The 8336-nt window shown below is 31.9% G+C and overlaps 1 long non-coding RNA gene across 1 annotated transcript in view; it reads left to right on the top strand.

The window, feature by feature from the left end:
* Positions 1-1063: 1063 nt before the first annotated feature.
* LOC136066591 (uncharacterized) overlaps positions 1064-8336 on the top strand; it is a 77095-nt gene continuing 69822 nt past the window's right edge. Inside the window, exon 1 of the long non-coding RNA XR_010628079.1 lies at positions 1064-1110. This is a non-coding gene — a long non-coding RNA (uncharacterized LOC136066591). The remainder of the gene's footprint in view (positions 1111-8336) is intronic.

The following is an 8336-nucleotide window of genomic DNA, read 5'->3' as shown; positions in this document are numbered from 1 at the left end:
GTTACTATTACAAATACAGTAATCTAAAAAAAAAAATTGAAACGTTTTTAAAGTAACTAGATGTAATTTCTTTGAATAGTAATGGAAGCAGCAAAAATAGTTCTGGAACCAACCATACCTTTGGTATCGTCAATATGGTTTTATTGTTGCAAAAATAAATATTCTATTTTTTCACCTAATTAAGATTAACATCGTCTAAAGTTCTTAAAATAATTATACTGCAGATTCTTAAAATTCTATTAAATTTTGTCATGTCACTAACATGTAACATAGAAACAAATCGGTTATACTAGCCAAACAACAACACTATGCCTTAGGTCAAATCGATTTTAATTTATTTATTTGGAAATTGTATATTGTATAATCCTATAGCAAATAAAAAATTAAAGTGAGTTTCAGTTAATTCAATTAGTAAAATCTCTTATAGTAGAATAAAAGATTTGAGATTCAATCTTCGCTTACACTAAAAACCAATTGATGTTTTGGTCTAATAATAAAATAATAAAAAATAATTATTAGGAACGAACGTCATAAATATGAATAAAGTGTATTAATTACAGTTTTTAGTAGTAAACAATTGATAATCAAACCTTAACCATTATAGTATTTTTCCCTTGGGCTTATTGTGAACATGATCATTATTATCATTACCATTTTAATTATCAGTCTACTTTTTAAAAGCACTTATAAATTATATACCACTAAATTATTTTCAAATTTTTTATTATGTTCTCAGATAAAAAATGACAATAAAATCATTGAGCAAGATTTACGTACAGTACTTAGGTGTTGTTCCTTAGATTCTTTTTTTAAGATTTTGTCATATGAATTTTTTCTCATGGGATGGAAGTATATTTTTTAGTTAAGTGGTCACATGGCTAAATCTTAAGAAAAAAACCTAAAAAATAGCACCTAAGGTACTGTATCTAAGTTTTGTCCAAAATCATATGATGTTTCAAATTCGTTAATTAAGTTGAACTAATAATTTTATATAACAAGCATAGGTAGTTTTTCTTTTTTCTGAGAAACCAAACTATTTCATTAACTCAATAAAGGAAAATTAAGGTACTTTTTTTTTTTTTTTTTTTTTTTTTTTTTTTTTTTTTTTTTGTTCCGAATGAGAAGATTAAGGCACATGAAAATCAAGCATAGGTAGTAAATATGCATACTACATGATATATTGTAAAAAATATGTTTTTTTTTTATTACAACACATTAAATGTTTTCCGTATTATATTTGTACCAAAAATATATTTCAATTTCGTTATTCTTTCCGATACTAATATTTTTTATTTCACCAAGATTTGTTTTTATATATGACAATAAAGTTCTTAAAATCAATATGTTATAGTTTCATCCTTTACAATATATCTATATTAAACATCAAAATTCTTATATCTTTATTATGATCTTGAATTTTTTTTCTTTGTTATATAAATGATTTTTTTTTTAATAATTTGGGTGATCATAATGTCCTATATATTATATAATATGTATTTTTTATATATTAGATGCTAAATTAGCAAAAGGCATATCATTTTAAATTATTTTAATTTGAGACATTAAATAACTTTATTTTCTATTTTACTTGAAAAAAAAAACCAAAAAATGAAAAATATAAACTATATATATATTAAGTTCCTTTCCGCAGACTTGAACCCTAAACCTAGGTACGTGGTAGATATATTAAAACTTAACTAGTTGGTTTTTGATATCTTATGAAAATTATCCTAAGATAACATTAATCATGCTTCAAAATTGGAATATAATAAATGAATTAATTATTTTCATTTTTATGCTAAACTTTAAAACATTTTTTGAAATCTTGAACTAAATGAAACGCATATTTATATCTATTTCTTCTAGCATATATTCTGTTTTATATATTACTACCTATGCTAACAACTGATAATTAGCCCTTGATCAATTTGAGAATCACCTTATCTTCCTTGTATACACTACCCCACCTCCCCCCCCCCCCCGCGGGAAAAAAAAACAAAAAAAAAAAAGTTCAACTACATATTACTTTCGTGTTTGTATATTCTAATAAAGTATTACTTGTTTCCTATATATATATATATATAAAGAAGTTATAATCATAGTGTTCCATATGGATTAAGTGTAAATTTAATTATGTGTTTATAAGATCTTGAGCACCCTCTCATTGCAAGTTGATTTTTAAGGGTGAGTTTTACTCATAAGCTCCTAACATTCATCATATGCCCATCTTACCATTTCATTCAACTCTTAATCGATGTTGTTAACAATAATAGCACAAGTTAAAAAATAAAATATAAATTCTTAAAAAAACTTCCAACTTAAATGGAACTTAAATGGCTAGTATGCTCTTTACACCTTTCTCAAAATTTATTAATAAGACTTATTGGTGGCTCCAGGATTTTTTTTAGGGGAGTCAGTAAAAAGATACATCTTAAGAACATATTAATTATTATTATTAAGTGAATTTTAATTATTATTGCTTAAAATACTTTTATCTATTAGTTTATGACGATTATATGTTTACATTGTACTATCAATGTAAGATTTACATTATAGATAATTATATTATACACATTTGCCAAAAAATATACAATATTGTACACATTTATTTAGAAACAATGTAAATATTATATTGATAGCACAATATAAACTATGAATTTTCCATTAGTTTATTTCAAATTTGTTAAGAGCTAAATGAGTTTTTTTCTTAGATTTACGATGAAAAAAAAAAATAACTTTTGTTGTTGGGCTTACTGTTTCCCCCAAATTTTAGATAAAATTGGTTTGTTGTTTGTCTTTTTTTTTTTTTTGTGTTTAAAAAAACCAAAATATTGTTACAAATTTTATATTTAAGCTTATTTCTAGTGGGTTTAAAAAATTTAGGATCAAAGTATTCAAAATTTTGTTTTAAGTGATTCAAAAAAAAAATGTGTATATATATATATATATATGTGTGTATATATATGTATATATATAATTGTCAACTCAAGGAATTCATTTGAACGGAAAATTATTAGGTATTTTCGGAGTACTATGAATGTATAGTCCATCCTCTCACATGAATGGTGGGTCCCACCATAAATTTAATTAGTGGGAACCACCGTTCATGTGAGAAGAGGGAGTGCACATTTATGGTACTCTGAGAATACACAATAATTTATCCATTTGAACCCCCTAAACTATACATGGCATTGCATTATAGTTCAAATTTAATTAAGGTAATGATCCCATAAAGCATGCATATGTCCCCTTTATTAGATTATTATTATTTTTCCGTAAAAGAGGGAGACGGGAATTGATGAATACTTCTTAAACAATGTTGAATATATAGTTGTACACTTAAAGAAACTTTTTGTTTCGTTTTTTTGTTTTATTTTATAAGAATTAATCTTGTTTCTTAATGTGAAATCCATTTTTAGTTTCCTAGAAATCAGCCACAATTTGTCTCAATTCTTACATTATTGTAAATCATCCCAATGTGAAATGCATATCCAACTTCTACATATTGTCCTATGGATTCAAAATGGGCATTCTTGTTTTACACTTAAAACAGGCACAATATCACAATGGCATGGTTTATGGGGGAAGCAACACTCGAGGACAAGCCTCTAACACTCCCCGTGTTCCATACTCGACACAAGTGAGGATCATGGGAAACCATTTCATGAATAATTCAAATGGGCAAAGTCAGATTGCTGCTGCTGTTGGGGGAGTTCATCATCACATCTACAACTTCATCCCTCCAATGCAGCAAATGAATGAGTACACACTGCTCAATCCCTCTTCTAGGAGAGGCAATGGTAGCTCGTCTTCACGTAAGAAGAGCTCACGCAAACGTGAGGTGAATTACAATGACCCGAATAAGAGGTGTACAAACTATAACTGCGGCGTTTATATTACCCCAATGTGGCGCAAAGGTCCTCTTGGTCCTAAGGTATGTTCTCTTATTTGACGATAAAATATTTTACCAATCTAACTAATTAAAACATGTAATTACAAGCATACATATATTTTATCTTTGGTGAAACATGATGATTAATATTCCTATTTAATATTACCCCATAATCAACCACATCCCATCAAAATTTTCCCTCAACCCACCCACTATCAGTCATCCGATGGTCTAATCTTAAATATAAAATCCAATTATTTATCTTTAACACCACCGTATCCAACACCACCATGAGCCACCACCTCTTACACAACCAACATTCACCTCCACTACACATAATCCCTTTACCTATCAACCAAAAAAATCCGTGATCAATGCCAATCTCCTCCATAACACCATCAGCATATTATCGCAATGAAAACACTCACAACATGTCAAATCCATGCAATATCACTTTGAAATCGTAAACTTAAACCATCTTTTTCCCTTATAATAACCTAGAAAGGGTGGGAAGCGACAAATAGGTCTGCACAATAAAAAATGTAAACCATACATAAACACCAAACACGTTTTCATAGAGAAAAACCCAAGCAGGTGGAAAAACCTTTCTATTATCCCACCTCTCAAATCTCCACTAATGAATAGTTGTAATATACAGTTACAACAAAGAACCTGCAAGTCCAAGTTACCTAATATACTTGAGCTCTCCAATCTCCTACTAGGCTACCAGCAATTGATTTCGTCAAGTCCTTTCTTCACCTAACTTCTAGAATCTATGTATTGAGTGACCAATGGTAAGTCACCAAATCTCCTTGGATTTAAGGTTTGCTTCAATGGTTTCAACACCAATCAACTCTATAACACTCAAATATGGTAAAGAGTGTGATTGTTAAAATCTCTTCTCTAAGATACGTCACTAATGAGAGGGAAGAAGAAGAGAGAATGGTAGAGATTTACTCTAAGCCCATGGGTTCTCTCTCACAAAGGAATGAGCAAGAAATTGCTCTCTTAGGGTGTGTTTGTTTGAAGGTGAAATAAAGTGGATGAAAAACTTTGAAGAGAAAATGGGAAGGAAAACTTTTTGAAGTATGTTTGGTTAAGTGGGGTGGGGGGGGGAGAAAAATAAATAGTAAGGCCTAAGTGTTTTCTCTCCAGGCCCATCAAAAATTTTCCTCTCTTTTTTTTTTTTTCCTTTTTTTTTTTTTGTTGGCTTCCTTTTTTTCTCTTTTTTTTTTTTTGATAAATAAACGATTTATTAAAAGTAACTAAGAAGGACCAATAGGGATAGAGCACAACCTACTACAAGAAACCCCATTACAATCATCCTCAAACACACTTAAAATGTCCACACGTGGACTGCTAAAGAAACTAAAATCTACTTCTAGGCTACCGCTCATCCTTGCAAAATCATCCGCACACCTATTTGCTTGACAAAACAATGTTTGAACTGTATCTGAGGGATGCGAGTAATCAACAGCCTACAATCGTCCAAAATAGGAGAAATAGCATGATTCACATAACCTGGATTTGCTAAAGCATCTATAATACCTTTTGCATTAAGTTCGACTATGAGAGAAGAGATATTCAGACTACAAGCCATATTGAGGCCATCTATAAGGCCCCACAATTCCGCTGTGAAGCTAGTTGCAATCCCGATACTTCTGTTAAACCCCACTATCCAATGACCAATATTATCCCTTATTACACCTCCGCAACTAGCTGGACCCAGATTCCCTATAGCTGACCCATCCGTATTTAGCTTCATCCACCCTTCAAGAGGTTTTTCCCATCGAATTCTCTGCACAACCCGTTGCTTCAACAATCTCGAGGATGAGGCACAGTGGGTAAACTCTATTACCTGATTAACTATCTCCCTAGGCAGATTTTGATTGATAGAGTTGTTCCAAAAAACAAATGAATTCCTTCTTTTCCATACGAATTGCATAGGTTCGTATCTGTCTCTATAGTCCCGTCCTTTCCTACCTTCGCAGTCAGCGTATCCCGGCGTACGGTGTATGGACATGTTTCCTTACGATGGCCCATTCTACCACACCCGAAACAGAGTTTATGTATGCCTTCATACGCCACCGGTTGCTCAAGCCTCCCGATGAGAACAGAGTTATCAATGGCTTCTCCACATCTACCTGGATACAAAGTCTTGCAAATCTGCCTCTTGACACAGTGGCTGTGAAGGTATCCACTCTTAGAAAATGGAACTACCAATGTGATGATGAGCTTCTGCATGATAATACTCAATAGCCACAGAGGTGACATTGGCTGTTTCTGGTTTGAAATTTGGTTCCCAAGGTCTTAAGGAAATGAAGTGCTCACTTATGAACCACGGACCTTTCTTCAAAACCTTTTCGAAATCTTCTTTCAAAGAAAGCTGCGCAAGAAAGAAACCATGGCCAAGCGGCACACAGTCCAGATGACCAGCTGATTTCCACAATGACAAAGGCTTCAGCTGAAGGAAATTAAATCCCACTGACTTACCATACACCTTGACAATAAGACCTCTAGACTAGGGACCTCGAATGAGCTGTTTGAACTCCTTGGAGAACATAACCGCAGCAACACCTTGCCGGAGAACCTCAACTTCCTCATCTGACTTAGCATCATCCTCCATAAAATCCCCAAAATTAAAACTTTGAGTATATGCACCTGAAATTTCTCCAACCAGCTTATCTTTGAAGGACATATTCATGTTCCATGGACCAGCACCCTAGTTTGGGGATGGAGGACCCGAGGTCTACTTTTCACAGAACCCATCATGGTATACATCTTTCACTTTTTTCGTGCTTCGTGCAAGCTCGGCTTGTTCTTCCCTAGAGAGAGAGTGAGGAGAGAGCATTTTTTTCTTTTTCTTTTTTTAAGTACTCATATGTTTATTTTCTCCTTAATTTTGGTTGGTTTTTGTTTTTGTTCTTTTTTTTTTTTTAAGAAAATAGTTTTGGGTTAATTTCTTATACTTTTTTATTTTTTTACTGAATTGTCCATCAATACACAATATTTTAAAAGTATAATGTATACAAACTCTATTTTCAACCAAATAAAAAAGTTTTTCATCCTTCTACTTTTTCACCCTCCCAACCAAACACAAATGAGGGAAACTAAAATATTTTATATCCTCTCACTTTTCTATTCTCTCTTCTTTTTCTATCCTCTAACTTTTCTATCATTCCAACTAAACGGATCCTTGAGGCACTACAAGATGATTTTCTTATGTTTCTCACGTTCTACATGTAGAATATGTCAGCTTTGACTTATATGACTGAGTTGTCCAGTGGATCAAAATGTTGTGTTGGACATCTGTCTTTAAGCCAGTCATGAGCAAGTTGCAAGTTGCATACTACAAAGATTCCTCTTTTATCTACCACGTCTCTATGTATGTCGCGAGTAGGTCGCAAGTTCTTTTTCCAGCAATTTTGACTATCTTTGGCCTGGGCTCAATACATTTTACCCAATTACATTGTAATTCTCCTAAAACATAAAATAAAGCAAAACATGGAATTAAGTCTACAAAAAATATGGACTAAATATTTTTCAACCTTGCAAAACCCATGGGTTTGTTTGGATCTGTTAAGCTAATTTTTTTTTTTTTTTAAATATTCCTCAGAAAAGGGATATTAATATAATGTGTCAACATTTAATACCGTTTGACCTAAAAAGAGGATAAAGGGGTGGAATGTAAATTAGATTGCTAATTTTGGTACAATGTCATTTCTGAAATCATTATACTAAGTCTAGTTTTAGTTTTAGTGTTTTACTAGTAGTACTAATGTAATTTACCAAAAAAAAATCAAATCATCTTTTTCTTTTTCTTTTTCTTTTTTTATATATATTTTCAATATTGATGCAATTTGCTAAATCTCTTTTCTTTAACTTTTTATTTTCAGAGCCTTTGCAATGCTTGTGGGATCAGGTATAGAAAGGAAGAAGAGAAAAAGAAAGCTGCTAAGGCGGCTGTCGAAAACCCTTGCCCAATCACTGATCAGGAGTGAAAGAGTTCCCAAACAGGTCTAATGCTTGTAGCCTGGTTCCATAACAAACGGGTTTTGAAATTAATAATGGAAACATAAGAGACACTACCATAGCTTTTCCTTTCCTAATTACCTATCAAACTATTAGGTGGCTTTCCGTTATCAACTTATATTTTCTATTTAATGGACTATGTTTTATTGTGACAATGGGCTATATCTCAGTTTTTCCCTTTCAGTGGGAGTCTGAGAAATTTTCTGGTATTTTTTTTTTTTTACTGAATAGGATAGAAGTATGTTAATATGGGAGAAAGATTACATGTCGGGGTGTCTAAGAAAACAGCCCAACCCGTGGCATATGTAATTTACACCCTCTATGAAAACCTCTATTGTACATTACTAGGGGTAAAACTTTAAAGAATGAAATGGTACTTATTCATCGGAAAATACTTGAAACATTATACATT

The sequence above is a fragment of the Quercus suber genome, unplaced genomic scaffold, assembly GCF_002906115.3.
Source record: "Quercus suber isolate HL8 unplaced genomic scaffold, Cork oak 2.0 scaffold_40, whole genome shotgun sequence".
In the NCBI taxonomy this organism is placed as follows: domain Eukaryota; kingdom Viridiplantae; phylum Streptophyta; class Magnoliopsida; order Fagales; family Fagaceae; genus Quercus; species Quercus suber.
This window is presented reverse-complemented; position numbering and strand designations above follow the sequence as displayed.